The 17,088-nt window shown below is 35.1% G+C and overlaps 1 pseudogene across 1 annotated transcript; it reads left to right on the top strand.

Moving 5' to 3' along the window:
- Positions 1 to 12,687: 12,687 nt before the first annotated feature.
- LOC149533364 (pentatricopeptide repeat-containing protein At2g03880, mitochondrial pseudogene) lies at positions 12,688 to 16,645 on the top strand (annotated as a pseudogene). Its single transcript, XR_016357073.1, has one exon. The product of XR_016357073.1 is annotated as a pentatricopeptide repeat-containing protein At2g03880, mitochondrial pseudogene (transcript).
- Positions 16,646 to 17,088: the final 443 nt, after the last annotated feature.

Below are 17,088 nucleotides of genomic sequence, written 5' to 3'. Positions count from 1 at the left end.
AGGTATCAATAATCCCATTATCAATAAGATCTTGGATTTTATGTTTTAGCTCAATACAATTTGAAGTAATATGCTCATTAAGTTGATGACAAGCACAATAGATATCCAAGAATGGGTTTCCATATGAGCTAGACTTAGGTAACATGATGAGCTTGGTGCCAAGAAGTGTTTGCAAAGTGTCATCATAAGAATCTTCCAAGGGAACAAAAGTTCTATCAAAAGTATGTCTAGAGTCCTTTTGTTGTTTCTCAAGTGAATGGTATGCATCCATGTCTTCATCATTGTCTTGGTTAAAGATAGGTCCATCATGATAGCTTGGAATAGGCTCAAAGGAGGTATCACTTTCTTTCTCTCTAAGGAGGTCTTTAGATCTAGAAGATGAAGACATTTGATGTCTTGGAGTAGAATATGTAGACCTTGAAGAAGATGAACCATGTGTATGTAAATGTCTTAAGGGAGATTCATTTAAGAATGAAATGTTCTCCTCTAATATTTTCTCAAGTTTAGACTTCATTTCTATCATATGCTTAGAGAGATGAAGGTAAGAAAGATCGTTTGTTTCTTCTAGTTCTTTGTATTGAGCATATAGATCTTGAAACTCTTTAGTGGCATGGAGGATATCATGATCATCTAGATTTTGTTGAGGTTTGGTAGCACAAGGTTTGAATTCCATAGTGGTAGATAGATAATTAAGCCTAAAGGAGACTAGAGGAAGCTAAGAAGGTGACACAAGATAACCTAATGTCCAAACTAAAGAGGTAGAGTGTTCACTTGCCAAAATAGTAAAGATAGAGTAAAATGACTTGTCAAGAAAGTGTCAGAGAAACTTACAACACTAGTGACTCAAGTCAAGATCTAGGCAAGAAGCTAAATAGCCAAGTAGATAGAGAAAGCGGGGTGACAAGTGAACAACTTTCCAACATAAGTGTGTAGTCAAGAATCAAGGTAACCATTTCAGCAAAAAGATAACTAGCAAGTGGACATAGACCATGAAGATAGAAAGACCAAGAGCACTAAGAACAAAGAGTCACTTTAAGAATGTTCAAGCATTAGAGACATAGAAAATAAAAATAAAATGATGAGACTCCCCTTAGCAAGAAACACAAAAAAAATGTTAAGACTTGATGCTTTGACTTGGTTGATAAAGTTTAACAATAGTTGATAGCATAGAAAGTTTGATGTTCAAAAGCAATTTCTTTCCAAGAAAGATAGTACACATAGAGTAGTCTTCAAATAATCAAGCAAGGGACAAAGCAACCTTGCATGATACAAGCATATGTGAGGTCTTAAAATAAAGCCCTAGAACTATCGTCATGTGTATATTCAAAGATTTCTACAGGTCTAGCACATTCAAGAACACATCAAGCAATATCAACCTAAAAGTCACAGTTCATTACTCAACAACTTGGCCCACACTTGATGCTTCTTTGCCTCACACCAAGTGGTTGCCCACAAGAGATATTGGCTTTGTCATGGAAGTGCCATAAGCACAACCAAGGGAACACAGATGGTGAGTGTAAAATCTTGAGGTGATTCGGGTAGTCCACTAGGATTAATCCTTGCACCAAGAAGTTGAGCGACAAAATAAGGTAGCTACTAACCGAGGGTGTTTAGAAAGGGCTTTTTTTTGTAGTGTTCCTCTTTCACCCAATTAAGGGACACTCCACCTTGCAATGGGTAATAGACCTCACGGTCACAAGAGCACCATAAGCATTCTTGCCTAGTGATCTGCTCATGGTCAAAATCCCATAAGCGATCACACTACGTGAAGAAAAATTAAAGATAAACACTATGTCAACCAAGGTTTTGTGTCCTTTATAGCCTTGAGTTTATAGTGGGTTGGAAGAGCCAAGCATTAGCTTGTCCTTGCTTGGATCATTCCTCTTAGGTTGTCCAAGAGCATGCCTTCTAAAGGATTCTAACTAAGACAATTGGATCCACTTTCAAGAGTCAAGATTCTGATTCACCGCGAGGGTGAAGAGCATACTCTCCTATCTTGATTGTCTCTCCCAAACACACCAAAAATCTTCAATTAATCCTCTTATTCTAGAAATTCAAAGGTGAGTCAAGATTTCTAATTCACTGCAAGGGTGAAGAGCATACTCTCCTATCACCAAAAAATCTCAATCACAAGTTTAATGTGCCTATGAAATGAAAGAAACTAGTAGACTGTCACACATGGAATAAAAAAAATGCAAGAAATTTTGGCTTTTATGCTTTGGGTAGCCCCTACAAACAAGTGTTAGTAGCCCTTGCACATTTGAAGCTTTGACATGCATTCTTTTTAGTAATGAAATGAGAAACTCCCTACAAAGAAACCAAGGTTAGGGCATAACAACCAAGTAAGACCTGAAATATAAAGTGGTTAGTTGCCTCAAAAATCCATGTTATCTTCCAACCAAGTGTATGCAAAGAAAGTACAAGCTAATCACAAATGCTCTCATATTTACTCTTTGCTTTTGACCTAGTTAACAATATTGGACTTTTTTGCTATGATTTTGGATCCAAAAAAAGAAATTAAAAGAAGAGACACCTACTAAAAATTAGAGAGGTTTTCAAAAATGTAAGAAATTCAAAAAAATCTCTTGATTTGTGCCCTAGGGACCCATTTTGTCAAAACATACCAGATTTATCAAATCAAGTTTTTGAGGCCTAATATGAGTTCAGAAATCAAAACACAAAGAACTAACCCCCTTTTGAATTTAGAGACCTTTCTGAAAATGTAGAGTTTTACAAAAAAAACACTAATTTGTGACTAGAAACAATTTTTTTATGAATTTTTTTTTTTTCATAACGGATGGAAATCAACTCAAAATAATCTGCAAATTGGTTTGAGATATTTATGATGCATACCAAACCTACAAAAAAAAAATTTAGATCCAAACTAAAATTGGTTTGGAAGATATGCTCAAATCTTTCAAAACTAGGATTTTGGCCTTCAAACATATCTGCACAAGACTTAGCCTTAAAACCAAAGTAAGAAAGCTATAAAACCACTTGATTAGATCCAAGAACCTATTGTAAAAAAATCAGAAATGATAATGTAACCAAAATACAAGCAATAAAATGGAGCTAGAAACTTGGTTCTAGCCCCACAGTGGGTGCCAAAAATGTGTGCATAAAAGTGTCACACTTCTATAAACTATTATTCTTGAGAAAACCCATGGAAGAGGGAGTCTTAAGAGTTGGCTTATAAATCTTGATCTATGATGTGCAAAGGATATGAGATGGTGGCTCTCAAATGAACCAAACTATGCAACCTTTGCAAGGTGCACCATAGAATGAGAGATTCAAAGAGTAGAGGCAAGAGTGTCAATATCCAAGAATCTAGAATAAAATGCAATGCAAATGCAAGCTATTCTAAATAAAATGCAAGCTAACAAAGAGAACTAAGCTAAAACATAAATGAAACTAAGCTAAAAAGTATGCCATAATATAAGTAGAATGAGAGCTAAGCTAAAATGCAAAAATGGAAGAATGCTCCAAGTCTCCAAAATCACCAAAAAAACTTGCAGCATAACAACAACATGAGAGACTAAGATTTTTGAATGAGGAGAGAGCCCTCCCTTTTAAAGAAAAATGGACAGTGGAGATTAAGAGGCAAAAGAGGAATAATCAAGGGAGGAGAATACATCTTGAGTGATCCATGTGCACAAGCATCTCAACCAATCACAATTAATGATTGACTTTTGAGAGGGTTTAAAATGTGTGGAGGAGAATTAAAGTTATTTAAAAAATAGAAGATTCCTCTCACATAGGAAATTATGCATTCATGTGTAGACAAAAATGCCTTTTCTTTTATTTCTAAAATAGGAATAATGCTTTATGTGTGCACACTTAGGATAAGAGATGAGTGGGGAATTTAATTTAATTAAAATGGGGACATGTTATTTTAATTAAATATGAACTTGGGATAAAGTGGTCATACCAAAGGCTATAATCGAATAAATAGATTTTTGAGGATTTGATAAAAAATAACCATTAGATAAATTATGGAAAAATGTTAACAAAGGGGGCCCATAGTCGAAATGACCATTTTTATTTGATTACACAGATTACTGAATTTACTGTCCAACTAATCTCTCAACTATTCCTTGCAGAATAATTGTTTGTACTATACTTTAACCTCTTTCCTCTATCTTGTCAACCAGACCAATCACTGTCAGACCTTGTAGACCAGGTCATGAACCTCAGATCTCAGAATAAAATGTCGGCAATGAAGTTTTCTTCACCTTCGCTCTGCTTTACTTATCTTCTCATTTCGCTCTTCGTGCTTCTTCCAATAATTCATTTCATTCCATATATGATAAAGGAAAATCCCCTTCCTTTATGCCGAATCCATAAAAAAAATTCCCCGAGTCGACTATTACACCTTCTCAATTAATTATTATAGGACCTCATTATGAACATGTTACACTTAGCAATAATATTGATCTTTCACCTTGTAACTTGAATAACTTTCTATACATGTGAAATTATGATGAGCGAACTTAGCTATGTCATCTCCAGAATATCTTCTTCACATCTTTAGCTTCGGCTTCTCAATATAACAAATTTGCTAAGTGATATAACAAGTTTACCAGAAAATACTTTTGTAAACTCTATCTTAGAATAGTCTTCACCAAAACTTGCATAATTTCTTCTAGACTTAATATCTTATGCTTTTGAGGTTAGCTGCATATACTAGACACTTAGTATTATCTTCCTTTAACCTTGCTTAGTGAAAATGCTCAACTATTTGTCCGTACCAACTTGATCTTTACTGTTGTTCTTCTGTTAGATACTACAAAAAATTGCTATGTTGACATCAATGAAAAACACAATCATGAATGTAACTTATCATCATGATAATGATCTAATCATATTTCTACAATACTCCCCCATAGAAGTATCATCAACATTCTTGCTTCCAACAGATTTGAGAAGAAGAGATAACAAGAAGACCTAGTGGAAAGGTTGAATTATGTGGAATTACAATGAGCACTTGATTAGTTGGACCTTGACAAGATAATTTATTGTTTAATCATAACACTAAGTGGAGAAGATAGTTGAGTTGAATCCTAGAAGAGATGATCAATGAAGGATCAAATGCATAGGATAAACTAAGCTACAAAGCAAAAAAGTAAGGAGCTTATAGTTAAAGCCAAGTTGTGCTAGTGTTGATTGAGTGAATAGTAGAAGCCGATAAAATATAGTGATGATCGAGCACTTGTAAAGACTAAGTATTAGAAAAGTTGGACAGTGTGAAAACAATATAAGCTGAGAAAGATAGTTAGTGATGAACAAGGTTGAGGAACACAATATTGACTAGGTGTCAACATTTGTTAGTTTGTGAAGGAATTGAGATTCCTATCCAACATAGTTGAAATTATGGATTGGTCAAAGTGTGTGAAAGATAAGTATTGATGAGCTAGAACATATAATGTTTGAGAAACTATGTTTTGAGAATTTCTAGGCATGGATTCTAAGAGAAGTTTTGAGAAGTATCTAGAAGGATGAGGGAGAAATGAAATGATGGAAGGATTCGATGAATATGAACTAATCCTAAGACCAATGTTGATGTTTAAGGGGTAAAAGATCAAAATTACCTATTTAAGTAGGCATAAGGATTAACCTAAGGAGATTAGCAGTTGGTAATTTTGTTGACCAACGAACTAGAGCAGAAGGATGAAAACGAGAAGAGTAGAGGTGAAGAGTGATTTCTTGAAGGATTTTCAAAGTAGATCAAAGACACTGATGGAGACATGAATGGAGTTTAGTCAATGATTTATTAGATGAGCCACATTGTGATCTATATTTGCGAAGTGAGTTGTATTTATCAAATCAACCTATTGTTACTTTCTAACCATTATATGAGTTAAAATCCTTTAATCAAGGTTGATCTAATAGTCATTTGTAAATCCTTTAATCAAGGTGACATTCTAATGGAATGTTCTTAAGTCCTCTAACAAGGCCACTTCTAATAGAGTGATTAAATCCTTTAAAAGGGTCACACCTAATAATGTGTATTCTAACCTTTACTTGGGTTGGATCCTAATAGAGCTCACTTCATAAGAGTGAAAAATTGGTAGAATGTTACTGGTGGTTTTTCCCAAATTGGGTTTCCATGTTAAATCCTAGTGTCTTACTTGTGTGAATATTATTTGAGATGTTTTACTGTTTAATGTTTTACATTGTGTAAGTTAGTGATTATTGGTACAATGGATTGAAAGTTTATGTTATTGATAAGTTACTATAGATACTGAGCTACCTATTGAATAGATCTAAGTTGTTTGAAGTATTCAAAAGTTTAATTGGTACATCTGGACCTAAGGATAACTGATTCAAATCCCCCCTACCCCCCTTGCCCCCCTCAATTATTCTAAATCATTCTAACATATCTATGATGAACTTATAAGAGCCTGAAATAATAAATAATAGATACATTCATATTCTGTCAACACAAAGATTTAAAATCATCCACAAACTATAAGAAAAAACATAGTAAAAATAAACTAGGCATAGTCCATAAAGTTTCATCTATTGATTATGTAAAAACTTACAAGGTTAGGGTTTAAAAAATGAATTTATAACTATTTCTAAGTTTTCTTCTAAGTAGTGAACAAAAGACTCCTAGAAAAGAAGCTATAGAACCAACTCCTTACAATGTGCCTACAAGCTTACATATATAGAAAAATGGAAGCCTCATCACAAAAAATGTTATAACTATTTTGACACATTGATCCACACATCATTATTGTCCTTTCACATCCACAACATGAACACCACTTGTGCCTTTTTGAACTCCCACCATTATGAGGGAATAGATCCCAACACCAAACATGTTGAATCCTTAGTTTTTGCACATGGAGGCAATCATAGTCAAATAAAATATGACTTGGAATACTGCTAGAGGAAAAAATAGCATCTTGCCTTGAATGATGAGGGCCTCATAGGTACATCGACTAGCTCACCCACACTTAGACACATGGAATGCTAGCAAGGATTCTTGAGTTTTGCCTTCCCATGTAGCCTTCAAAGACTTTGAGGTGCTAACATGTGACACTCTTTAATAGTGAGTGCACTTAAGAGGTGAAAATTTTGAAGGAAATTGGCTTGTGATCATGTTATAAACCATGACATTTTGATATTTGGCTAACCAACTTTGTGGGGTCATAACTTTTTTCTCATTGCTTGAAATTCATAATGGTATACCTTGTTGGAAAGGTCTTTAAGAGATGTGAATTTGGTCCCTCAGCAACATGCATTCAACGCATCGTGCTAAGGGGCGAATGCCATTTTAACCTTAAATTCTTCTCTGAAGGCCTTAAAAAATGTACTTTTTTGAAATATAGAATTATAATATTTTTTCTTCTTATGGTTTTTCTTAATTCTACCAAATCTATCACTTTTGCACTAGCTCAAATTGCCTAAATTGCTTTTAAAATGCTTTGGAAAAAGGCTACAATAGATAACATCTAAAACTATATACTTTTGTTGTATTTAATGTTTCGATGATGATACATATGATATATTTATTATAATGCATATGTAGACAATTATTCAAGGTATTATTATGGTTATGATGTATGGAGTAGATACAAAGTTTATTATTTTTTAATCATGGTACAATGGGTGAAGAAAATGATCATAATGAATCAATAAAATTATGTAACTTCATTTATACAATGTGAGTCAGATGGTATGGGTATGAAGAGAAATCTAATTTGATATAGTGGTGAATGTTGTTAACTAGGGTATGAAAACCAAAGTGGTGATGTGTTTGTTTCAAAGACTTAATTTACAAACAAACATCAAATAATCTGCTAATACTTTAAATACGGTCGATAACTTTGACAAGTCAAGTGTTGAGATAATTGTTGGCATAACTAATAATGTGATGATGATTAGTAGAGTGACAATATGATTCCATGATGATCAATCACTGTTCTATCATTGATGTTAACTATTGACCTAGTGTTTTTAGTATGTTTCCAAGCACAATCATGAAGATTTGAGTGTTGTAGTAAGAATTAGGTGTATGATCATCAATAGATCATTGGGGCTATCTTTTGAGATGAAAATGTTGATTATTTCTAGTGGAGAGAAAATAAATATGACTAGTGAGGTAATAGTGCAATTATAAGAACAATTAGTGAAAAACAATAGGTAATTTGATTGGTTTATCAAATATATGGCGAATGAAGTGAAGTGATCGCAATATGATCTTTACTAGATAATGAATTTAATATAGTTATGATATAAACTAATTATCATGATATGTAAAGAACTTCCAAGATGGAAACATGGTAGGTGAGATAGTTTCAAGTTAGACAAGTGATTGATGAAGCTATGATAGATAGGTTAAAGAAGCAACATACATGTTAACGAAGAATGAGTTCTTAAGTAATGGTTGGTTAACTAGAATCAGTGATAGGTGATAAGTTTGTAATGACTTGGGGTGAGTTAATTGTAATCTAGTGATATGGATGTACATATGGAGGTGATGATCTAGAATCACAAAGATCAAGGTCAAGTTTGTAGAGAAGATTCAGAAGGAAGCTCATGAAAGGTCAAAATGTGTTGACCTGTAGCACAAAATACTTTGAATTAGTTGGAGTGGTCATGTAAAGTGATTTGTAACATAAGATAACATCTTATATATGTAACTTCCTCATGATGTACAGAGGGGGTAGGCCCATTAAAATTATATAGTCATGAGGTATATTCATGAATCACAGTCCTCTTAACTGGTACAATTTATTGATCACTGGAGAGTCCATCTCAACATGGTTTACTCCCTTTGAATCAATATAATTGAGATCATTGAAGGTTGACTGAATCATATCCTCTATCCACTCCTTCAAACGGATGTGTCAGACTCCCTCTAAAAATCACTCTTCCGAGCTCCTTTACCTTTAAAGAAGTGTCAAACTCCCTCTAAGTTTGGAATCAATATCCCTCTTCTTGCAATAAAATTATTGGAAAAGGTCAAGACAAAAGGCTCTTATGGTACATATTTAAAATATAAATAAGAGAGGTGTTGGAAATTCTTTAGAATAACTGAGAGGGGGGAGGGGGGTGAATCAGTTATCCAAGGTCTAAATGCCCTAATAATACTTTTTCACTAATTATAGTGAGCCCATTAAACTATTCATGCATCCAAGCTTAAAACAACCATCTTAGCAAGTTACAACAAATCAACATGCAGGAATAAAACATGCAAGATCAACACATGACACAATGATTTAAGTGGAAATCCAATTTGGGAAAAACCACCAGTAACATGCTACTCAATTTTCACTCTTCTGAAGTGATGCCCTGTTAAAGGCCTACCCTGTTAAAGGCTTACAACACACTGTTATGACCTTGTTAGAGGATTTCACCACACTGTTAGGAATGGGCCTGGTCAAAGGACTTTGGAACATTCACTTGGAATGTCACCCTGTTAAAGGATTTACAACATGGCTATTAAACCAACCTAAGTCCATAGGATTTATACTAACTGTTACAATTGCTAGAGAGTAACAATAAGGGCTTTTGATATGATAAAATTCACAACATATCTTGCAGATTTCAGATCATACTTTAGTTCAATCCTTTGCTTGGCTTCAATCATTGCAGCTTTAACAACTTGTCTTCCTCTCAAGCTTCGTCTTCTTGCTCATCATACCAATGCAATCATCTCTATGGTCACCTATCGAAATAGAGTTTCTGTGCTTTCTTCCTCCTTAGCACCTTCTTCAGCACTTCATGCTTTCATACTTGACCAACCTCTTGCTTTGTGACCTTATGACTCCTTAAATAGAAATGTGGAATAATTTTTCCGCTCGATTCTCCCTCTCCATCTTTAGGGTTTCAATAGATTAGGTAGGATACAATTTATCTGTCCCATATCTCATTTTTATCTAGAAACTTCATCTAGAATCCAGTTGTATTCACCCAAAAATGTTTTACATAGAGTTCTGTACCACCAGCTCATCATTCTTATCTTCTATCTGGTTCACAAAATTCTAGATAATGACCATGTCGGATCAGATCTAGCGAATCTTCGACTTTTCAAATAATGCAACAGCTCGGCACTTATTGACTTTCTGATGCTTGGCACATGAACATAACTCGGCACTTGATCTTTACTCGGCACTTGATCTTCACTCAGCACTTGATCTTCACTCAGCACTTGATCTTCACTCGGCTCCTATTAAAAATTGCTCGGCTTGAACTAGCTTGCTCAGCTCCCTCTGATGATTTTAATCAAGCTTTGTAGACAGTCATATTACGACTTCTTCTTCTACAGTTTCTAAGTGTAGCCAACCTCTTCATCTTCAAGTATATTGTCAATACATCACTTTATCATTGTCTTAACTGATCTTTACACTTCATTACAAATCCGTAACTCAACCTTTCCCTTAGGTGCTTTTGTTACATCTTATTGATTCTTCATCAATCAACTAAGTGATAGTGCTTGGATCTTATAAGCAATTGCCATTCCACAAATAGAAGGTTTGACATCGGTGACAAAATAATGATTGAACACATTCTGTAGCAACAATATCTTTCATACAATGATCTTTTTCAATCAAATTACAACAAGAGGGACTAATATAATACTCAACTTAGTCATTTGTATAGAGACAACCCCAAATCTTACACTAGTATGAAGCCATTTATATAAGACCGAGTACACTCCCTAATCTATAAGAATTTTATTCTATTACTTCAAATACTAAAATTCAACAATCATGATTGGTTTTCATTTCCCTTATATATTCCTAATGGAAATATTAGAAAATTCACAAAACTACTAATAATTTAAATTCTAAAATAAAGATAAACATTCACATAATTCTACTAACCTTTATTCTAACCCTACCAAGATTCACATAATTCTACTAAGCTTTATTCTAACCCTACCAAGGTCAAAGGGGTAATGACTTATGTTAATTCCTTCCTTTTACAACATAATACTGCAAGGGGTACTCCATGTTATCTCCATATTAGTCCCCTTTCTTATATATTTGTCAGTTCTCCTCCCATAAATATTTTTTTTATACATATTCTCATCAATAATCACACATTTTGACTTATACACATAGCAAATCAAATTAGCGTTCACTACGAGCTATGCTCTCAATCCCTGAAGTAGTATTTAGCTAAATTTATTGCAAACCAAGGTACTAACATTAACATAGACTTGACCTTCTTAGAGTTATGAGAATGTAACTCTTTTCTTATTATCATCCCTATTGTGCTCATGTGGCTTTATAAAGATATCAGATTGCCCTTGCTTATGCCACCATCTGTCCTCCTTTATTTATATCACAAGCTTGTGAAATGTAAAAACACATTTATTCTTTGTATTTCTCTCCTTAATTTATTGCTCATTTTGATAGGTGGGTTATTTGTTAATTTGATTAAATTCTTTAATTTCTTATAGAACTTATTGTTGGTTTTCTTTGGCCTTCTGTCATTGTTCTACAAGCACAAAATAAATGTGCGACCATTCACTGAGGCCAACAAGTTTGTCACTTAAATTGATGACAACTCATAGATGCATGAAATGTCAATTTTCATCTGAAAGTACGAGCACCTTATCTTTGTTAAAGCTGATGGATTCTACCCTAACTATGAATGTACTATTGATAGAGACATAAGCGACCAAATCAATTCCTTTAGCATGCACTTCTCATGCCTTCTCGACAATTCCAGGAAGATGTTTCTACAAGCATGTAGGCATAGAATTCTCCAACACTGAAAACAACACTTTAAATATGAAACGGTTACATCTAGAAGTTTGTTCCCAAATTTTATTGGAGTCTATGTCACAATAATTGCCAAGTCTTTTATTATTGATGTTGTATGTCCTTTCAAATGGTGATTGGATTTATTCTCCAGTAGGGTATGTCGATTTGTTGTTTAAGCATTCGTGACTTACAAAAAAATAGTCAGATTGATAAATCATTGTTTATTCAATCATCCTAATTAAGGTTGCTTCTATATTGCTAGTACATATAACATCATTGCTACTGTTTATATGTTGACTATACTTTTGAAAATTTCTCTGAAGTCAGATTCCCACTTTGATCCCTAAGATTGAACAACTCTAATACCATGTTAGTTTTCCAGAATCGCTGCAAATGTACTAAGCACTACCATGTATGTGGTATGTGTTTTCTAACTGCAACCTCCTCTTATATTTGTAATTAAACTCTTATAGTTTTATATCCATATCTATATCTTGATGTAATTTATCCAACAACATTGATTCCTTATTTGATGCAGTAAAATGTACCTTGGAGATTTTAGATTTCAGGTTTTTAAATAAGGTGTTCTTGGCTCATGGATATGAACTTGACAGACCTTTGATAAAAATTACTAGGACTCAGGTCAGTGCCCTATTATTTAATATATTATATAAACTCCTTATTTTAATATATACAAACCTTGTTGCCATATATATACATTGATCCAGGAATACTTATATATATATATATATGCAATCGACCCCTTCTCTCTAAGAAATCTGCTAGAATGTTGATCAGAATGTTGACCACATCTTTTAGATTTAGTATGAATCAGGAGAAACGTTCCTGCTTTTCAATACATTTCGATAAAGAAAACCCATTGCATTTCAAAACCACTCCGTCCAGGTCAATTTGTTCTCGAAATTACTCCGTCCATGTCTCAAATTAGTGGGAACCATTTCTTACTATTTCGTTGAATGATCCAAGGTTTATGCGTCACAGCTTCTCTTTCTTATTTAAGAGTTTAATAGTCTTGGTTCGCTAGTCAGCACTGAATGATTATAGTCTGCATTTGGTTTGCTTAGAGAGACACTAAGATGTTCATGCATTGCCATTTTGATTTCGTTAATGCATATCATTAGCGGTTTAGTTTTTTGTTTCAATTTGAAATTTAGGTGTAAGAATGCAGGTCAATCTATCGATTTTCGATTTCAAGATGGAAATCCTTAACATCTTGCTTCCAATGATTTGAGAGGTGTGTGACACCTTTTTTCCTTTTATGGCAAAGAAAGAGGTTTCTCGTTTAGCTTAGCTTTTAGCGTGGCATGGATGGTTTCATCTCCTGCTTTCGTTGACGAGTATTCTTGTGGTTTGATTTGCATAATCAAGATGCTAGACGCTTTCTGGTGTTGTGATCATGCCCGAATTGCCGTGGAGTTTATGAAGTTTTCGAGCTACTAAAGCGTTCTCTTATCCTTGTTTATGATTGCTATGTCTTCAACTGTTTATGTTTGATTCTGAAAGCTGGAGTTCCTTGATAGATTGCCTACGAAAGCTTTCATTCATTTGAAGCTTACCTTCTGAAGGGCACTGAAAACCTTTAGGTGAAAATACTTCTAGGCTTACCACTAGCAATGCCATTGTGGTAGAAGTAGACTGGATAACACTGCATATTTTCCACGCTCCAATTACAATCATAAAATGCCATTTGCATCCGCAACTCATCTCAATCTGACAGCATTATGCTGCACGTTCTACTTACCACACACAATGCCCCTGAAAAGTACTCAACGTATCTTCAATTATTGCAGGCCTGTATTCTCAAGAGCACATCTTCACAGGGGAAAAATACCCACTCTTTTACTGCTCACAGGCAATTTGCAGTTGCTACACTCACAAGTTTTCATAGTAAGCTTATTCAAATGTATGCCAAGTGCAAGAGTTTAGTCAATGCCCGTAAAGTGTTTAACCGCACGAAAGAACGAGATGTCGTCTCATGGAATATGATTATGGCAGCGTATAGCAGACATGGGGATCCTTATGAGACAATCACACTATTTCATCAAATGCAGAAAACAGGTGTCCAACCCAATCGGTTTACATTTGCCAGCGTATTCCCAGCCTGTGCCAAAGTGGGAGCTTTGGAACAGGGTATGCACATCCATCAAAGCATAAATGACACGGGCATTTTGTCAGATGTGGTGGTTGCCACAGCCCTGGTGGACATGTATGCTAAATGTGGAAGCATACGTAAGGCACGCGAAGTGTTTGACAAAATCCCCCAAAAAAATGTGTTCTCGTGGACTGCAATGCTTGGAGGCTATTCACAAAATGGATTTGATGAAAAGGCTTTAGAAACTTTCAAGCAAATGCAATTGGCCGGTATAAAGCCAAATTCCATAACCATTATCAGCATCCTCCCTGTTTGTGCCAAAATGGGAGCTCTGAAAGAAGGTATGGACATCCATCGGAGCATAAAGGATATAGGAATTTTATCAGATGTAGTTGTTGCAACTGCCCTGGTAGATATGTATGCAAAATGTGGAAGCATAGACATGGCATGTGAACTGTTTGATAGAATGCATCAAAGAAATGTAGTTTCATGGACTGCAATGATTGCAGGATATGCACAAAACGGATTTCCTGAGAAGGCTTTAGAAACTTTCAAACAAATGCAATTGGCAGGAGTGAAGCCGAATTTGACAACCGTTGCCAGCATTCTCCCTGCCTGTGCCAAATTGGGAGCTATAGAACTGGGTATTGACATCCATGAAACCATTAAGGATAGAGGAGTTTTGTCGGATGTTGTAGTTGCAACTGCCCTGGTGGATATGTATGCAAAATGCGGACATGTAGACAAGGCACGTGAACTGTTTGAGAAAATGCTTCAGAGAAATGTAGTGTCATGGAATGCTATGATTGCAGGATATGCACAAAATGGGTTTGTTGATAACGCTTTAGAAATTTTCAGACAAATGCAATTAGCAGGTGTAGAGCCAGATTCCACAACATTTTCCAGCATCCTCCATGCCTGTGCCAAAATGGGAGCTTTGGAACACGGTATAGACATCCATCAAAGCATAAAAGGTAGAGGACTTTTGTCAGATGTCATAGTTGCAACAGCCCTGGTAGACATGTATGCAAAATGTGGGCGGACAGACAAGGCAGTTGAAGTGTTTGAGAAGATGCCTCAAAAAAATGCTATCTCATGGAATGCCATGATTGCAGGATATACACAAAATGGATTTGTTGAAAAGGCTTTAGAAACTTTCAAACAAATGCAATTGTCAGGTGTAAAGCCAAACAACACAACCTTTGCCAGCATCCTTCCTGCCTGTGCCAAAATGGGATATTTGGAACAGGGTGTGGACATCCATCAAAGTATAATGGAAGGAGGATTTTACTCAGATATTATGGTTGGAAATGCTCTACTAGACATGTATGCAAAATGTGGAAGCATAGACAAAGCATGTGAACTTTTTAATAGAATGTCCCAAAGAGATGTCATCTCATGGAATGCAATGATTGCAGGGTATGCACAAAATGGATTTGTTGAAAAGGCTTTACAAATTTTTAAGCAAATGCGATTGGCAGCCGTACAACCAACTTCCACGACCTTTGCCAGTATCCTCCCCGCCTGTGCCAAAATAGGAGCTTTGGAACAGGGTATGGACATCCATCAAAGCGTAATGGAAGTGGGACTTTGGTCAGATATGATGGTTGGAAATGCTCTGGTAGACATGTATGCAAAATGTGGAAGTATAGATAAGGCACATGAACTGTTTAATAGAATGCCTCAAAGAGATGTCATCTCATGGAATGCAATGATTGCAGGTTATGCACAAAATGGGTTTTGCAAGAATGCTCTCAAAATATTTGAACTAATGAAGCATTCCATAACATATCCCGACAATATAAGCTTTTCTTGTGTTCTATGTGCATGTTGTCATGGAGGTTTACTGGATGAGGGCTGTACATATTTCAATCACATGAGTAATCCTTATGGCATTACACCTACAGTTGATCATTATGTGTGCATGGTTGACCTCCTTGCCCGTGCTGGTTATCTTGAGGACACCCTGAATTTTATCATTAAGATGCCAGTTAAACCTGTGGCAGTTGTGTGGATGTGTTTTCTTGGTGCCTGTAGATCACATATGAATATAGGCTTAGGAGTCTTTACAGCAATGCTGCTTTTTGATTTGAATCCTGGAAATGCTGCCACTTATGTTCTTCTTTCAAACATCTATGCAGAGGTGGGCAGCTGGGTTGAAGTTCAGTTGGTCAGGAAATTAATGAGAGATAGACGAATCAAAAAGATTCCTGGATGTAGTTGGATTGAAGTTCATAAAATGATACATGTTTTTTTAGCAGGAGACAGATCACATCCACAGACACAGGAGATCTATGCAAAGCTGGAGAAACTAGCTTTGGAGATGAAGGCAGCAGGGTATATTTCATGTTCAAGACATTTACTTAGTGATGTGGAAGAGGAGGAAAAAGAAATTCTTTTGTGCCACCACAGTGAAAAGTTAGCAATTGCATTTGGTTTGTTAAACACGCCCCGTGGATCAATTATTAGAGTTGTTAAGAATCTTCGAATATGTGCTGATTGCCACACTGCAACAAAATTTATCTCCAAGATTGTTTCAAGAGAAATTGTTATAAGAGATGTGAACCGTTTCCATCATTTTAAGCAAGGCCAATGTTCTTGCGGAGACTATTGGTGATGCTAATTGGAATAATCTGACAAACAGACTCGCACTATAATACTATGCGTGCCATGTTTTAAGTATTTGGCTATCTTGTCTATGCTGGTTGCCTTTTACAATTAGATACATTCAGTGAAAAGTACTTCACTGCTTATATGCACTGTATTTGTCAAAGACCCTATTTATTGATAACATGGATGTTTCATTGAATTGTTTTCAGAAAATCTGCGTGTTTATGAAATTAAAATGTGGAGGAGGAGGTGGAACACCGGAAAGAAACTAAAGGTTTAATAGAAACAAGAGCTCTGAAAGAGCTAGAGTCCCCGCCTTTTGTTATAAAAGAAGAGTAGACTGTAATTGAAGTGTAGAGACTAAACAAGAAAAAGTAGGATAGAAACATAGCTAAAATAATACAACTATTTACATAAATAATCATTATATAAAATATACTTATGAATATGCACTATACCACAAAAACAATATTACAAAATATTATTTAACAAGCATCAATTAATTCTAAACTTATTTATACTTTCATGTGTCCTCCAAAATTCTGAGCTTTTTTGTGGTACAATGAATAATTTAATGTTGAAGGAAACTTTATTATTAAGTATGCTTGAGTTGGAGTAATATTGGGATGAGAGACCTTGGTA

Source organism: Cupressus sempervirens, chromosome 10, assembly GCF_028749045.1.
Source record: "Cupressus sempervirens isolate cs-2001-9-10 chromosome 10, ASM2874904v1, whole genome shotgun sequence".
Lineage (NCBI taxonomy): Eukaryota > Viridiplantae > Streptophyta > Pinopsida > Cupressales > Cupressaceae > Cupressus > Cupressus sempervirens.
This window is presented reverse-complemented; position numbering and strand designations above follow the sequence as displayed.